This window comes from Platalea leucorodia (genome assembly GCF_965183815.1).
Source record: "Platalea leucorodia genome assembly, chromosome: W".
Taxonomy (NCBI): Eukaryota; Metazoa; Chordata; class Aves; order Pelecaniformes; family Threskiornithidae; genus Platalea; species Platalea leucorodia.
In genome coordinates, this window is record NC_138859.1 from 11,273,622 (window position 1) to 11,291,324 (window position 17,703).

Below are 17,703 nucleotides of genomic sequence, written 5' to 3' on the forward strand. Positions count from 1 at the left end.
GCTTGTTTTCTGACTCCCACCCCCTTGCTGGTCTTTCATCATTGGAAAAGCCTTCTGCAATTGTAACCAAATGTTTATGCAAGTGTTAGATAACTACTTTTTCTGTAATGCTGATTCTATTAATTTGGGTTAGTTTGCACTATTCCTACTATCTTTGATTTGGTGAATATGATGTAATCTTCCCATGGTGTGTATAATCTTTGATTGTTTCCACCAGATCTTTTTGAGTTATAGAGCTGGCTCTGCATAGTGTCTTGCTGAGAGTGGAAGCCTTTTTGTTAAGGAGGGGTAAAAAATACTCTTTGAAAAGCAGAGTCTTGAGATCCTGAGAAACATTTGCCAAGTTGAGTAGAATTGTATTTTCAGTTGAAAGAACCCTGTGGATATCTTTTCAGAAAGTTTACAAATGCAAGTCTATCTTGCATTTGTAAAATATTCTGATTTTTTTTCAGAGAAGACTCCTAGAAGGATTTGTGTACTGTTCTGAACGTGAGAAAGAAAGGGAAACAGTCTCATGAATTTTCATCCTCTGCCTTGTTTGATTTGGAGCAGGCACTTTTGACCCATATCTTCTCCCCATCAGATGCATGCCTTAAATAGTAGACTGGAGTTCATACTCCTACAGCAATGAGTGGCTGTACAAATTGGCATGTCCGTGGAGAGATTGAGACAGCGTATTTAAAGTATCTTGAGGAAGAAACTTAAATGTAGGTCTTCTGTCTCCTAGGAGTTCAGCAGGTAGAGGATTTTGAACCAGTATCTCTTATATCCCAGAAAAAAAAATCTTTTAACTGCTGTGTTGTGGGGGGTACAGACAGAATTGGGTAAATACCTTTTGTCGTCTTTTCTTCCCGATTTCAATAACAGTGCTCATGTTCCGTATTAATTAAAACTTTGCTTTCCTCTGTACATACTTAAAAAGTGGTGAAGAGAGTGCAAAGCCAAAAAAGAAACTCTTCAGGTTAATTCAAGTGCTTTGACCAGAAATAGCATTGTATTTTAAAACTAGTTTAAAAAAATGCAATTGCAGGCAAACCCAAGATTTAATCCAGTTATTGCTGGTCAGTACACTTACTCAGACAACCTTAGTGTTTTGAGACTTCTTTCTGCACTACCTTGGTTTTTTTGCATGTGTGTGTGAGTAGAAAATGCTCTCACTGAATTCCAGCAGAAACATTGGTGTGTAGAAGTGTTTCTGTTTATCTGTTATCACCTGTTAAATTATAAGTAGTTGTTAAGATTTTTATGGCATTGATGGAAGAATTGGAGGTGTTTTTTCTAGTGTGTTTTGGTCTTTGTTCTGACATATTTTAATATTAATTATGTGTGCTCTCCCTTCATCCCAAGACTTTAACAATCTGCTTAAACCATCCTTGTTTCCTGTTTTATTAGTACTTCTGTACTACTGTCCAAAAGTAACACTGGCAAAAATAACTCATGTAAATTATCAGTTCTGTGATTTGATAGTCTTTCGTGATCTAAGAAATAAACAAATATGTTCAAGGTGTCTGTTATTCCATTTTCTATGCAAGTAAACATGCCTATTTGGTCACAGGCCAGTTTAACTTTTGTTCAACACATATCATTACATTTAATAGAGTGGGTACGTTGGAAGAAGTGATCATGTAGTTCAGTAGCAGAATATTTGACTTCTAGTACTGACCATAATTTTTATACATCTATGTAAATTAATGTAATTTCTTTTCAAGTATTTTTCTACAAAAGCTGTTAATGAATTTAAATACTAAAGACTCCATATTTCAATCTGTGCATCTGAAGTTAGCTTTTAAAAATGGGCTCTTGAGTTGAAGAAAGGAAATACTTGTTCACTGTTACAGTGAAAAGTCTAAGTTGGGAAGTACTTGGTTATGTATGTTGAAGTCAGAGTTGTGTGCATAGTTTTGCATGTACTTAATTGGCTTGCAGAACTGTGGCCATTCTCTATGACTACTTCTGAATAATATTTATTCACTAGAAGAGTTAACAAATAAATCATTTTTTGGCATGGTTCTTCTTCCAGGGGCTGCCTTAGAGCATTCCACAGGTTGAGTACAGTTCTGTAAAGTTAATTTCAGAAAGCCATTTATGTGTCAGTAAGCAGGCTAAGATGAGGTATTCCCATGATTAATTCCCACAGGTCTGTTGCTACAAGACAGCTGTCTGAGGTAGTTATTCACAGCAAGCATGATGGGGGAGCACTTTATGGTTATTGCCAAAGATACAGTAATAGTTCTGGTCGGACAATAAGCGTGCAGATATGATTCAGTCAAACCTAGATACTGCTCTGTTGGTATCTGTCTTATCCCCTTTTCTTGACTTTAGTTTCCTTACTGTTGCTCAGCAAAACCAGTAATGCTCTCATGTCCGCCTGCACTTCTATTAGTACATTGGTAGGAACTCCAGCTAATGGTTTCTTGAGTGTATAGGAATGAGTTTCTAGACACTGATGTCAGAAAAAGCAAAGTATTTCTTGGCTGGCATTCTGATGGGGCAAGGGACTCTGATTCGCTGCTCGGTTCTTGCTGCTTCTTTGCTTAGTGGCTTGCAATGTTCTTGCTCCTTTTTTTTCTGCTAGATACAGGTATTTATTCACATGGAAAAATGTATCTCCTGGAGGCAGTTTCTTTTATTCATAGTTCATTGCATCCTATAGATTTTTTCCATCAGCCTGTCTCTCTTTACAAAGCCTCTAAGTGATAGTGCTGGGCCTTTTTCCTGTTGCTGGAAAGGAATGAGACCACCGGTGAAATTCCAGTGACACTGCTTATCATAAAGAAGCAGGTTATTGAAGTTGCTAAGCATTTTGTTATTGGGTTTTACATATTAAGATATTCAGGTTTTATAATGCCAAAAGTTTGGTAAGGTCAGATAATTTGTGTTTAGGCTAAATTTTTAAACATAGTGGAGAGAGGGTTCATTGTAAGGGGTGTTTATTTTTGATAAAAGTAATGTTTGTGAAGTTAATAAGAATGTAAATTCTTGTGGCTGCCTTATTTTCTAGAAATGACTGAGTAGATGCTTAATCTTCAGTCCTGTCTGTGACAAATTCTCTTGAAAATTCAGGTGCAATATTTGGTAGAATTCATATAGAAAATTAGCTTAGCTTTCTTAATTTTGAAAGCAAACAGAGCAAGTGCTATTGTTTTAGGTGGTTAAAACATCGCAAGGCTGTTTAATTGAAAGTATGTATTTAGGCTGGCAATAAGTAGGGATAAATGGAATCAATTTCCAGAAAAGCTGTTCATCCTAATACCTTTATCTAGAATATTTCTTAGATGTTAGAGGAGCACCTCTTCAATATGGCTTTATGATGTCTGAAAAGCATCAAGATAATTTCAGTAAAGGGGAAAGCGTGAATGTAAAAGAGAAACAAAGCTGCTCCAGTAATCTGACCTGCTGAAAGCCTGAGGGGCAGGAAGACCAGCAAAAGAAATAGTATTTGTATCTCCTTTTCCTACAATAAAAGGAAAAAATACTATAGATTTCTAAGTTTGTTTTTTTTTCTTTGTGAGATTTCAGATTATACAGCGTAGTTACTCGAAATACATCTTTTTGCTCAAACTTTATATTTGTTTCAATTTTTTTGTGTACTTAAGCAGTTTGAGTATGTGGACTTTTTTTTTTTCTCTTTTCTTGAAAGGCAAGCAGCTTCATCTACATAGGAAAAGGTTAGGGACAAACTGGTTCCTGTTCTAGAGGTTGTTTGATACCAGATTTAGTCAGTAGGGGGGGGAACCACAAGAAATAACAAGAATAGACAGCCAAATGGTGCACTGTTTGAAGTCTAGGAGGCAGTCCTTCTTTTGCAGCTCCAGCAAATCCAAATAGTTCGAAGATAGGCTGCAGTGAGGTATTATCCTAAATAATTTTGCATGTGATAAAGACTATTGTGCTTGTCCTTGTCCCTTTGTACTTGGCACTGGTGAGGCTGCACCTTGAATACTGTGTTCAGTTTTGGGCCCCTCACTACAAGAAGGACATCGAGGTGCTGGAGCGTGTCCAAAGAAGAGCAACGAAGCTGGTGAAGGGTCTAGAGCACAAGTCTTATGAGGAGCGGCTGAGGGAGCTGGGGTTGTTTAGCCTGGAGAAGAGGAGGCTGAGGGGAGACCTTATTGCTCTCTACAACTACCTGAAAGGAGGTTGTAGCGAGGTGGGGGTCGGTCTCTTCTCCCTAGTAACGAGTGATAGGACGAGAGGAAACGGCCTCAAGTTGTGCCAGGGGAGGTTTAGATTGGATATTAAGAAAAACTTCTTCACTGAAAGGGTAGTCAGGCACTGGAACAGGCTGCCCAGGGAAGTGGTTGAGCCTCCATCCCTGGAGGTATTTAAAAGCCGTGTAGATGTGGTGCTTAGGGACATGGTTTAGTGGTGGACTTGTTAATGTTAGGTTAACGTCCCAGTTAACCCGTTAACCCAGTTTGCCCGTCCCAGTTGTTCGCGCTCCCTAGGGGCCGTTTAAATCTCCCGCGGTTGCTCCTGGCTACGCCCCCCGCCGCGTCGGCCTCGCTCGCGAGAGCTGCCGGCTCCCGGCGCGTCCGCGGGTTTCCCGGGCTCCAGGAACCCCTCCTTTAGCCTTGTCGCCTCGCGCTCAGCCGCGGAACTTACCGTTGCCGCTGCTGTGCTCCTCGCCGACTTTATTTAAAAAGTTGGGGTGAGATTTTTTATTTGTATCTGCAAACTGAAATACAAACTGTATAGAGTGTTCTACTTTGGTTTTATTACTTTGAGTGATGTCTGTTTTCTTAAATACATGTGCAATTCTTAAAACACGTCTGCAATTTGTCTCATTCTTAAACAAAAGGCTTTCATTGAATAAAAAAATTGGCAAGGATATGAAAAATAATCAAATTGTCTATTATCAAGCTCTAATATGAAGTTTCAGAGTAAAAAACCAAAAGACTGGTATCAAAAGATGATACTAGCAGATATAATAGCAGTACTGGTTAGGTTCGTAAGATTGTTCCACCTTTTTAGAGACATGCTTTTTGTTAACAGTACACAAACCAGTTTGAGATATTCAGTGAGCATGATGTTATTATAGAACTTTTATTCTCTAGACTAATAAAATGTATTATAATGCATATTTTAAAGCATTGGTAACTGTTCTATTATTATCTGGTTTTTTGCTATTTGTTGTGAGTCGAGCAAAAATGAAGCTGTGTATGTATTACTACCACCTCCCAGAAATCCCATTCTCCACTTCCCTTTAGATTTAGATACTTACAGAATTGATGGCAATATTTACATACAACCTTTGATACAGTTTGAAGTAGATCAACAGTAGTAGTCCTGGTCTTGAAAGAAAAGCCCTGGTTTTAAGGAAAAAAAGTGGACACACGTCTTGCTTTCTAAGTTATGACTCCAATCACTGTTGTCAGACTGATTCTTTCTGTTGCTAAATGTGTTGACTCATTAAGTATTAGTTGTGTTGACTTTTACTGATGCCAGCTTGTATTACTTATTCCTTTTAGCCTGTAACAACATTGTCAATACTAAGCTATCCTTCTGGGGGGGCTGGGGAAGGGCATTTCGGGGGTTACAGATGCAAGAGTGAGTGAAGTATATATTATTTTAAATGGCTTGGTTAAGTAAGAGCAGAAATTATTTTTGAGGGAGTCTGTACTGTCTCTTAAGGAGCCCATTCTCTTGACAAGCCATTTTCTATGTGCATTAATGTACACGAGAATCGCTCCAGGTAATTCCTTCAATGTGGAAAGCCAAAGGAAAAATGTATACCAAAGAGCAGTTCTGTGGACATAAGCTGTGCTATCTTTTGCTCCCTCCTCTTATCTAGTTTTCCAGCAGTATTCCACCATACCCCAATGCCCTACCATTACCCTTGCATGCACCTTGAAGGTAGGTGTACTATAAAAACCTTAATATGGTAGCTGCAAAGCAACCTTCCCAGTATTTGCACTTCTGTTTCGTTCAGGACAGAAGGACCAGAAAGGGTCTCAATTTGTGTTTCCAGGGCCCTGAGCCATTGCCCTTTAGTCAGTGTCTTTGCTGCTGGGAGGATATCCTGGTGTGCTGGGAGAAAGTCAGTTGGTAGCTCAGTGCTGCTGGATACCAACACAGCATCTGGAGTGGGGCTGTTATCACAGATCACATCATCCTCCATCTCTCCCCTTTGCAACCATTTTCAGCAGCCTCTGAATGACCATCTGCTTGGAAAAGACTCTTCAGCACACAGTAAGAATATAGCTCTGGTAAGTGTTTTGTTTTGATTAAAATGTGTCTATAGGGAAGAGAAAGGAGGCAAACAAGAAGTGCTGCTTCATTGACAATACTCTGTGACAGAAGAAAAAAAACTACAAGGTCATAGCTCCCAAGGGCATGGACCCAGCCTGCAGATCACCCACCTGATCTCATTTCTCACTGTCCATGCAAGAGAACTGGTGAACTCCTGGAGCAGCAGTCTTCTGAGTCCCGTTCTTTGATAACCTTCCACTAGGTGGGTAGTATTTCCTCATGACAATCCAATAAAACTAATTCTGGCAGGCATCTGTACTCATCTGTACAGACAGCCCCCCCTTCCCTTCCTCCTCTCCTGTACACACTTTTCAATGAAGAATAGCTGCCATGCTTCATGTGCTAGATATATATGCCTTTTCTTCTCACCCACCACCCTTGCTATATTCTTGGAGTCAACTGCTACAGCTGAGAGGACTGTGCTTTCCTGGTCTGATTGAGGTAACTTGAGGTAATAATTTCTGCATGTTTCCCACTTCCTTCTATGTGCATTTCCCTCCTTTTGTGCCTGGATCAAACTCAGGGGCAAGGGATTCTGTGCTTTTGCCTCATGCTTCTCTAGGTCTCAAGTCTGGGAAATGTAATGTTCACCCATGATCAGACCACTCTCAGGCTGACCCAGCTGATGGAAGGTAGGATCTGGAATAGGTCTTGGCAGCTCAACAGCTGCCCTTCAGCAGGGAGTTTTGGAGTAGGAATATTGGCTCCTGATTCTGGGACAAGGGGTTTGTTGCTTTGCATGGGACAGGCCCTGGAAGTGAACATGAGAGCAGTGAGAGGGCTGTGTTCAACACCTTTGCTCAGGAGTGTTGGGGCTGTACTGGACTACTATTCCATTGACTGAGACTACTCAAGAGAAGGGGTGAAGACAAGCCTGTCCTGCAGCAGGTGCTACAACTAGTTGTGTGCTGGTGGGAGGAGTAGCTCAAGGTTACCTGAGCAGTCCTAGCTGTATGTTGTAATGCTTCACATACATATTTGGTTGGGAAGCAGTGTGGCACACAGTGCTGCATAACAAGCAAGGATAACATACTATGTTCTTCAAAGGCACATCTATGTTCCAAGGGCATACTTCAGGCAATGTGAGATTCTCAATATTTGCCATTCAGATCACTATGAAAGCAGAATAGGGAAGTGCTCTTAGCACAGAGCCTCTGAGAGACAAACTCTGTCTTTCCCTTGTACTCCTGCTTGCACTTCCTGAACTACTGTTTTCTTACAGACTGCTGCAAGTCAGTAGGAGTGACATCAGAGTCCTGTCACCCTTCCTTCTTCCTGTTGTGTGGCATTAGGAACCCTTACCAGTAGTTGCTGTGACAACCTGACCAGTGCTCTTCTTGAAGGAATCCATTTGCAATGCAGCTGATGAAGAAAGCCCATGACATTCTCTTACAAAGTTGTGAATCCATCTGGCAAAGTTGGACTCCAGTCATCTCAAAAGGCAACAGCAGTGCAGCCTGTCTCCAAGCCCTACCAAAGACTTAACCTGCTAACTCCGTGTACTTCTGCAGACACATCTGCTGCAGTGCCCTCTTGGCAGCCCCCTCCAACACTCAGGCCCGCAGGGTACTGATGACCTATTCTTGGGGCTGTGGTGACCAGGGAAGGTCTCCTGATTGAGACTAAGAGGACAGGGGTGAGAGTCGGTTCTACAGGTAATTCCAGAAGTAGGAAGCTGTAGAAAGGCAACAGGACTGGCAGCTTCCCCAGCAGCTTGTTTTATCACAGTCTTCAGTCAGAATTTATTGTCTCAGGAAGAGCTGCCAGTTGCTTCTAGTGGTAGGGGTAGGTGCACAGAAGCCAGCTGTTAAGGGAGCAGCAGCTGCCTGAGCATTCACACACCATTCAGGGAGTTGCACACACACCACCAGAGACTTTAACTGCTAGGACCAGAGTCCCTTCACAGTGGGCAGCTCCGCTGAGCTGACCGGTGCCCCTTTTTGACTCCTCGCTCACTCACACACACACCCTCAGGCACTTCCTCTCCCCTCAGGCTCAACCCTAGGTTTCCCCGAAGCAGTCTTCGACACGACGTATGCCAGGTGAAATTATTGAGTGGTACAGTGGTGAAGAGCAGCTCCAGCTGGGTGCCTCCAGAGAGGGACCCTGAACAAAGAAATCCCTGGGCAATTATACCCTTACAGTCTAAGTTCCCCTCCCCTTGTGCGATGGTTCGGTCCAATAGCAATATTTGGGTCTGGGGTCTTCTTGTTCCTCATTGGATCCTTTCCCTGTCTCCAGGCAGGACATTCTTTTTCCTATCATCTTGAATAGTTGCAGCTTCTGCAGATGGTTTCAGCTACCTTATCTTCCTGGTTTGCACCGGTTTCAGGGCCTTCCTTCATGTAGGTAGGTAGGAGTTCAGCATACGGTCAGCGTATCTAGGTGAAAGTTCTTAGCTTGCAGTCTAAGGCTTCAACAGGTCTTTGGATCCTTATTTGAGCTAAAAATGACTGCTACAACACCAGCAGTCTCATGGTCTTGTCATTCTAAAGCAAGAGCTACTTTGCCTGCTGCTTTTAGGCTGAAGATGGTGAATTTCCATCACCAAAGCTGACATGTCTTTCTTTAAGCTTGTTGATTCAGCTCTTCCTAGTTTAAAAAAAAGCACAACAAAACCAAAACCAACCAACCAAACTTGTTACTTTGAAATGGCATGTTGTCTCTTGGCTCTGTAAAGACTGGTAGGATCCTTTTTATTCTTTTTGCTTTCCTGTGCAGCAGCTGTTTGCCCAGGTGGCAGGATGTTATGCAAGCCCAGGCTGCAAAGCTTGCAGAGACTGTCACCTGTATCAGGAACACTGGGGGTGGGGGAAGACCATCGAAGACCATCAAAGACCAGCAAAGGAATACTGTTTTTGTGCATGCTGGTGGGCTTGTAGGGGTATTTTGTTCTGCATGTCTGTTCCCTGGTTTTCTTGCATCTGGTTCCTAACATCATGGGTATGGGAGAACAACTGTATTTGGGAGACGTGGAAGCAAGGCAGTCTCTCTCATGAAAGCAGCAGCAGCTTGTGTTTGGGGGAGGGATTGTTTTATGTCTAGTGCTTTTTATGCTGAAGAATAGCTACTAATATTATAATTTATGACAAGGGTGCCTTTGTTGAATGTTTGACAGTACTGACAAAAGCATAGGCCTTACTGTTCTACTCAGACTTGTTTTAGTGCCAGCTCTGAGCTATGGGCATAAGAAGGTGTATGATACTTGTTTCCCCTTTTCAGGAGCCAGACTTACTGATGGTGGCAGTGTCAGGCTGGTTGTAGGTGACCTGGGGAGCCTAGCCCCATTTTATCTTCTCTGTAGTGACTGGTTAAGCCATTGCAGAGTCAGTATATGGCTTAACAATTTGCAATGATTCAGAGGACACTGAGGTACAACTTGCCCAGAAGATCTTCCACCTATGGTCAGCTGACTACAGGTGATTGACCTAGATCTTGGTTTGCATTCTGTAGATCATCCTGGACCTGGATGAAGTGCATTTTTGGGTTAGTGATTTGGGTGTCCCAAAGCAGCAAGGGACATGCTGTGTTGACTGCTGATGTGGAGACTAATGTTTCCTGAGGGGAGAGGATCTTGGCCTGTCCTGGCAAAAGACAGTAGAGTTATAAAGATATGGTACTGTGAACCTGGCTAGCATGGCCGGCTGTAGTGTCCATGTATTCTTTGTGATGGCCAACAACTCTCTGTGAAATGATAGAATGACAATAACCCTCTGGTTAATGTAACTGAAGAAGCCCTTGGGAGACACATCCTGTCTTTCATTCCTCAGTACTCTCTTTGCAGCTGGGGAAACCTTGGACAAGTATCCCGACAACAACCCTGGTAATGTTGCAGATGGGGATCATGTGCATATGTGACCTCCACTGTTGCATAGTGGATCTCATCCACCAACTATGAACTTGTGTCCAGCCTTATGATTCTACATTGATTTGGTGCAAGTCAGGGAAAGCTGGGCTTCAAACAATGATGATCAGCCTCTTCTCTATAGATTTATCTCTTTGGATCTCAATTTTAGGACCTACAGTTGGTGGTTCTAGATTGCTACGATAGTCCCATCTGTGAAACCTCGTGTCTTTAGTCTTTGTCAAAAATTTTGGATAAAGCTGGGGAAGTAGTAGAGACTGATATCTGCATTTGAGAGGGGAAGTAATAATAATGTCTTGAGAGAGAGTACTCTGTTTTCTCCAGGTATCAGAGCAACACTTGCTTCATCCATTCAGTATTGATTGGCCTCATGTCATGTTTTGGGGGTGAAAGTGACCATTAGAAAGCAGAATGAGCAGCGACAGGCAGTGGCAGGAGTGTTTAGTATGCATACCTAACTAGTGCTAAACAGCTGCTGAAGGTATGAATATAGGACCTTTATACATTTGTTGGTGTAATCACAGAGCATGCAGAAAGTAGATAAAATCAAAGAGTTTAGCCAGTAGGTTGAGGGAGGTGATTATTCCCCTCTGTTTGACACTTAAGAGGTGCATCAGAAATATTGCATCCAGATTTTGGCCCCTGGTACAAGAAAGATACTGGAGTTCATGATGTACAGGGAAGGGCTGAGGAGCTGGGTTTGTTTAGCATTGAGAAGGCAGCTGAGATGAGATTTAATGTCTGTCTTTCGCTACCTAACAGATGGATAGAGATATAGAGTGTCACTCATGGAGGTTGTCATAGTTTAACCCCAGCCGGCAACTAAGCACCACACAGCTGCTCGCTCACTCCATCCCCGGTGGGATGGGGGAGAGAATCAGAAGAGTAAAAGTGAGAAAACTCCTGGGTTGAGATAAAGACAGTTTAATAAGTAAAGCAAAAGCCGTGCATGCAAGCAAAGCAAAACAAGGAATTCATTCACTACTTCCCATCGGAAGGCAGGTGTTTGGCCATCTCCAGGAAAGCAGGGCTCCATCATCCAGTTACTTGGGAAGACAAATGCCATCACTCCGAACATCTCCCCTTCCTCCTTCTTCCCCCAGCTTTTTGATGCTGAGCATGATGTCATATGGTCTGGGATATCCCTTTGGTCATTTGGGGTCAGCTGTCCCAGCTGTGTCCCCTCCCAACTTCTTGTGCACCCCCAACCTACTCGCTGGTGGGGTGGTGTGAGAAAAGGCCTTGACTCTGTGTAAGCACTGCTCAGCAATAATGAAAACATCCCTGTATTATCAACACTGTTTCCAGAACATATCCGAAACACAGCCCCATACTAGCTACTATGAAGAAAATTAACTCTATCCCAGCCAAAACCAGCACATTCTCCACCCCTTATTCCATACCATTTACATCATATTCGGGTCCCACACTATCACAATACATCCTCATTAACCATCACCCCTTTTCTCATCCTTTGATATAATATGCAGATATCATTCCCTTAGTCTATGGAACACCCCCATAAAATGTCTGTAAAATGTCCCCTGAGTTCATTTACTCCATGACTTTGGGCTCCATCTGTTATGGTGGTCACTCAGGACAGGAGAGGTGGTGTGCTGCATGGAGTTATTGGGCACCAAAGCCAGCTTAGGTCGGGTCACTGCTGCACGTGCACTGCTTCTTGTAAGGCTTGTCCTCCATTGGTTCAGGTGGTTCCTGCTATGGTAATTCCTATAACATGCAACTCGGATCATGGGTTACAACAACTTAAAGGTATTTCCATTCCATTACAATCTCCACCCCTGGCCCCTTTGGACCAGACCATTGGGTTTAACACTGCAATGGACTCCTCCCCTTGCCCCTGCTCCGGCTTGGACTTATCTACAGACTGCAGTCCCTTAGGGGTGCACCTGCTCCAAGTGGAGCCTTATCTATGAGCCACAGTCTCTCCAGGGGTATACCTGCTGTGGCATGGACTTATCCACAGCCACAGTCGCTTAGAGGTGCACCTGTTCCAGCATGGCCTTCTCCATGGGCCGCAATGCCTTCAGAGATACCATAGAATCATAGAATATTTTGGGTTGGAAGAGACCTTTAAATGTCATCTAGTCCAACCCCCCCCTGCAATGAGCAGGGACATCTTCAGCTAGATCAGGGTGCTCCTGGTCCAACCTGACCTTGAATGTTTCCAGGGATGGGGCATCTACCACCTCTCTGGGCAACCCGTTCCAGTGTTTTGCCATCCTCATCGTAAAAAATTTCTTCCTTATATCTAGTCTGAATCTACCCTCCTTTAGTTTAAAACCATTACCCCTTGTCCCATCACTACAGGCCCTGCTAAAAAGTCTGTCCCCATCTTTCTTATAAGCCCCCTTTAAGTACTGAAAGGCTGCAATAAGGTTTCCCCGCAGCCTTCTCTTCTCCGGGCTGAACAACCCCAGCTCTCTCAGCCTCTCCTCATAGCAGAGGTGTTCCATCCCTCTGATCATTTTTGTGGCCCTCCTCTGGACCCTCTCCAACAGGTCCATGTCCTTCCTGTGCTGAGGACTCGAGCTGGACGCAGTACTGCAGGTGGGGTCTCACCAGAGCAGAGTAGAGGGGCAGAATCACCTCCCTCGACCTGCTGGCCACGCTTCTTTTGATGCAGCCCAGGATACAGTTGGCTTTCTGGGCTGCGAGAGCACATTGCTGGCTCATGTCCAGCTTTTCATGCACCAGTACCCCCAAGTCTTTCTCCTCAGGGCTGCTCTCAATCCCTTCATCCCCCAGCCTGTATTGATACCAGGGGTTGCCCCGACCCAGGTGCAGGATCTTGCACTTGGCCTTGTTGAACCTCATGAGGTTCACATGGGCCTCCTTTTCCAGTGTGGCTGTACCCATAACCACAGTCTCATCAGTAGTGAACCTGCTCCAACATGGCTTTACCCATGGCTGCAGTCCCTCCAGGGGAGTACCTGCTCTGTCGTGGGCTTATCCATGGCCACATGCTTTGAGGTGCTCCAGCATTACCTCATGCACAGCCGCTCATGCTTCAAGGTGTACCTTCTCCAGCATCGACTTGTCCTTGGGCCACTGTATTCGGTTTGCGTGGCAAGGTTTTGGTAGCGGGGCGCGGTGCAGGGGTGGCTTCTGTGAGAAGATGCCAGAAGCAGCCTCTATGTCCGATAGAGCCAGTGCCAGCTGTCTCCAAGATGGACCCGCCGCTGGCCAAGGCTGAGCCAATCAGCGGCAGTGGTAGCACCTCTGTGATAACATATTTAAGAAGGGGGAAAAAAATGCTGCGCGACAGCAGCCAGGAGAGAAGAGTGAGAATATGTGAGAGAAACAACTCTGGAGACACCAAGGTCAGTGAATAAAGAGGGGGAGGAGGTGCTCCAGGTGCCGGAGCAGATTCCCCTGCAGCCTGTGGTGAAGACCATGGTGAGGCAGGCTGTCCCCCTGCAGCCCATGGAGGACCCCACGCTGGAGCAGGTGGATGCCTGAAGAAGGCTGTGACCCTCTGGGAAGCCCGCGCTGGAGCAGGCTCCTGGCAGGACCTGTGACCCCGTGGGGGACCCACGCTGGAGCAGTCTGTTCCTGAAGGGGACTGCACTCCGTGGAAAGTACCCATGCTGGAGCAGTTCATGAAGAACTGCAGCCCATGGGAAGGAGCCACGTTGGAGAAGTTCGTGGAGGACTGTCTCCCGTGGGTGGGACCCCACGCTGGAGCAGGGGAAGAGTGTGAGGAGGAAGGAGTAGTAGAGACAACATGCGGTGAACTGACTGCAACCCCCATTCCCCATCCCTCTGCGTCACGCGGGGGGAGGAGGAGGTAGAGAAATCGGGAGTAAAGTTGAGCCCGGGAAGAAGGAAGGGGTGGGGGGAAGGTGTTTTAAGATTTGGTTTGATTTCTCATTGTCCTACTCTGATATGATTGGCAGTAAATTAAATAAATTTCCCTAAGTCAGGTCTGTTTTGCCCATGATGGTAATTGGTGAGTGATCTCCCTGTCCTTATCTCGACCCACGAGCCTTTCGTTATATTTTCTCTCCCCTGTCCAGCTGAGGAGGGGAAGTGATAGAGCAGCTTGGTAGGTACGTGGCACCCAGCCAAGGTCAACCCACTACAGTCCTTTTTGGCACCCAACCTGGGGCTCTGTGTAAGCACTGCTCAGCAATAACTAAAACATCCCTGTGTTATCAACACTGTTTTCAGCACTAATCCAAAACATAGCCCCATACTAGCTACTGTGATGAAAATTAACTGCATCCCAGCCAAAACCAGCACAAGGTGCACTGCAAAAAGGTGAGAGGAAATACAGGTTGCCAGAAGGGAAAATCTGAACAGACCAAATAAATTTTTCTCAGTGAAGGTGTTTAAGCACTGGAACAAGTTGCCCAGAGGGGTTGTGGAAGCTCCATCCTTGAAGGTATTCAGAACTTGACTGTAAAAGGCCCTGAGGAACCTCATCTCACTTTGAATTTAGCCCTGCTTTGAGTGGAGAGTTGGACCAGATAACCTCCAGAGGTCCTTTCCAGCCTGAGTTATTTTGTGATCGAAGGGTGTGGTACTTGCTGCATGCTAGCTCTGTCTGCTCTGTAGTGATGCAAAACTCTGAATTGGCCTTTTCAGCATAGCATCTTCCAGCTGATATGCAGTATAGACAGTACAAAAGATGCTGAAACATTGTGGATTATAACTAGTCCACTTTGACCCACAGAGCAGGGTTTGTTCTCAGACATACATAAAAACAATTTAGGTGTAGTCTGTACATACCTTTTGCTGGATATGTTTCATAACTTGGTGATGCCTTGAAAGAGAAGCTTAATTTAAAGTATTGATGGGCAATTTGTTTGCTAGAACTTCTTTGTGGATAACAAATATGAACACAAGTAGACAACGTTAAAGAAAGTGCTGCAGGAGTAATGATCTGAAGGACAAAATAAAACATTCATTTATAAAGCTGGAAAAGGTAACAGTCAAATAAAAATCAGTTTGATATGGGAGCATGGAGGTTGAGAAGGAGGTATAAGGGAAAGCATTCAGACTGTTTTTAAACTCTTATCGTGTTTCAATACATAATAATATTACAAGAATAAAGCTGTATTCCAGATAGGCTGCCAATATAAATTGGGAACACTTGTAGTGTCGTGGTTTAACCCCAGCTGGCAACTAAGAACCAACCAGCTGCTCACTCACTCCCCCCCCTGGTGGGATAGGGGAGAGAATCGGAAGGGTAAAAGGGAGAAAACTCCTGGGTTGAGATAAAAACAGTTTAATAATTAAAAAGAAATAATAAATTAGAGAATGAGAAGCAGAAAAGGCCTTGACTCTGTGTAAGCACTGCTCAGCAGTAACTAAAACATCCCTGTGTTATCAACACTGTTTCCAGCACAAATCCAAAACATAGCCCCATACTAGCTACTATGAAGAAAATTAACTCTATCCCAGCCAAAACCAGTACATTATCCACCCCTTATTCCATACCATTTACGTCATGCTCAGGTCCCACCCTATCACAATACGTCCTCATTAACCACCCCTTCCCCCATAAAATGTCTGTAAAATGTCCACGAAATGTCCATTGAGTTCATTTAGTCCATGACTTTGTGCTCCATCTGTTATGGTGGTCACTCAGGACAGGAGAGGCTGTGTGTTGCGTGGAGTTACTGGGCACCAAAACCAGCTCAATTTGGGTCACTGCTGCACTTGCACTGCTTCTTGTGAGGTTCGTCCTTCATTGGTTCAGGTGGTTTCTACTGTAGTAGAATACTGTAGTCGATTCCAAGTGTGCTGGATACCCCTCCAAGTGAAAGTGAACTGTGGCCGGCACTCTGCTGCCAAAGGGATTGAGAAAAACGCATTAGCAATATCAATTTTTGCATACCATTTGGTGGCCTTTGACTCCAGTTCTAGCATGTCTGGTACGGCAGCACTCGATGGCGGTGTGACTTCGTTCAGGCCTCGATAGTCCACTGTTAGCCTCCACTCTCCGTTAGATATTTGCACTGGCCATATGGGACTATTAAAGGGTGAATGAGTCTTGCTGATCACTCCTTGACTCTCTAGTCACCGGATCAGCTTATGGATGGGAACCAGAGAGCCTCGATTGGTGCGATATTGTTGCCGGTGTACTGTCATGGTAGCAATTGGCACCTGCTGTTCTTTAACCCGCAGCAACCCCACCACAGATGGATCCTCTGAGAGACCAGGCAAGCTAGACAGCTGTTTAATCTTCTCTGTCCTCAAGGCAGCTATACCAAAAGCCCACCGGTGCCCTTTTGGGTCCTTGAAATACCCTCTCCTGAGGTAGTCTATGCCAAGGATACATGGAGCCTCTGGAACAGTCACAATAGGATGCTTTTGCCACTCATTCCGAGTTAGGCTTACCTCAGCCTCCAACACAGACAGTTCTTGGGATCCTCCCATCACTCCAGAAATACAGATGGGTTCTGCCCCTTTGTAATTTGATGGCATTAGGGTACACTGTGCACCGGTGTCCACTAGAGCCTTGTACTCCTGTGGGTCTGATGTGCCAGGCCATCGAATCTACACAGTCCAGTAAACTCGGTTGTCCCTTTCCTCCACCTGGCTGGAGGCAGGGCCCCTCTAGTCCTGGTTGGAGTCTTCATTACTTGGTTTTTATAACTGCAAACCAGAAGTCCCTTCATCAGGGTCAGAAGTATGATCAGCCCTTCTTCTCTGCCCAACAGAGCAGACTGGAGTACAACAGACACTGGAGCAGTAATTTTCCTGGATGGATGCTTTTTCGCTGTTGTTTTTCCTTGCAGTTCCTGTACCCGAGCTTCTAGTCTCCAGTTAGGTTCACCATCCCACTTCCTCATGTCCTCCCCCTGGTCACACAGGAAGAACCACAGGGTTGTACGTGGTGTGCGCCACGTACCCTTTCCCTTGAACAGAAAAAGTCTGACTCTTAATAGCCTCAGACACTGGATACTTCTCTCAATGGTGGTCCATTTGCTTTGGGAATTTGCAAGTTCTTCCTTGAACAGGGATACCTGTCCTTCACACTTGACAGGAGTCGCCACCAAAGACTGAGGACTCCTGCCCCTTTTCCAATCCCTTTGTCAATGGCCTTATCCCTAGCAAGGGATCCCAGCTGCTGGGCTTCCTTACCCTCTAATTCCTGACCATTGGTCCCAATATCCCAGCATTGGAGTAATCAGCTGAGAACTTGTTTGCTTGGTTGATGGCTGAAATCTTTTCACATATCTTGCAGCTCACTTAGGGATAGGGATCAGGTGGTTTCTGTCTCATTTATGATTTGAGTCCCTTCCTCCTCCTGTTCTTGTGACTGCAGAACAGGCTGCCTCTTCTGATTCTTTCTTCTGCTCCCTCTTAGGAGAACGTTCTTCATCCCTTACTAAACGAGTTGACTTCCACTTCCATTGTTTCATTTTAATTATAGGGGCTACTGATATAGTGTCTGGTTTAGCCATAGTGTCTGTTGGTATGTTTTCAGATCCAGAGGCCCTCTCTTCTCCTTAAGGGTGCTGAGTAGTATTGAACAGTGTTTGGTAGATGCTGGCCAGGGCTCAGCACAGTGCAATAAGTTGTGCCTCTTTGGAATAGCCAGGGCATCTTTT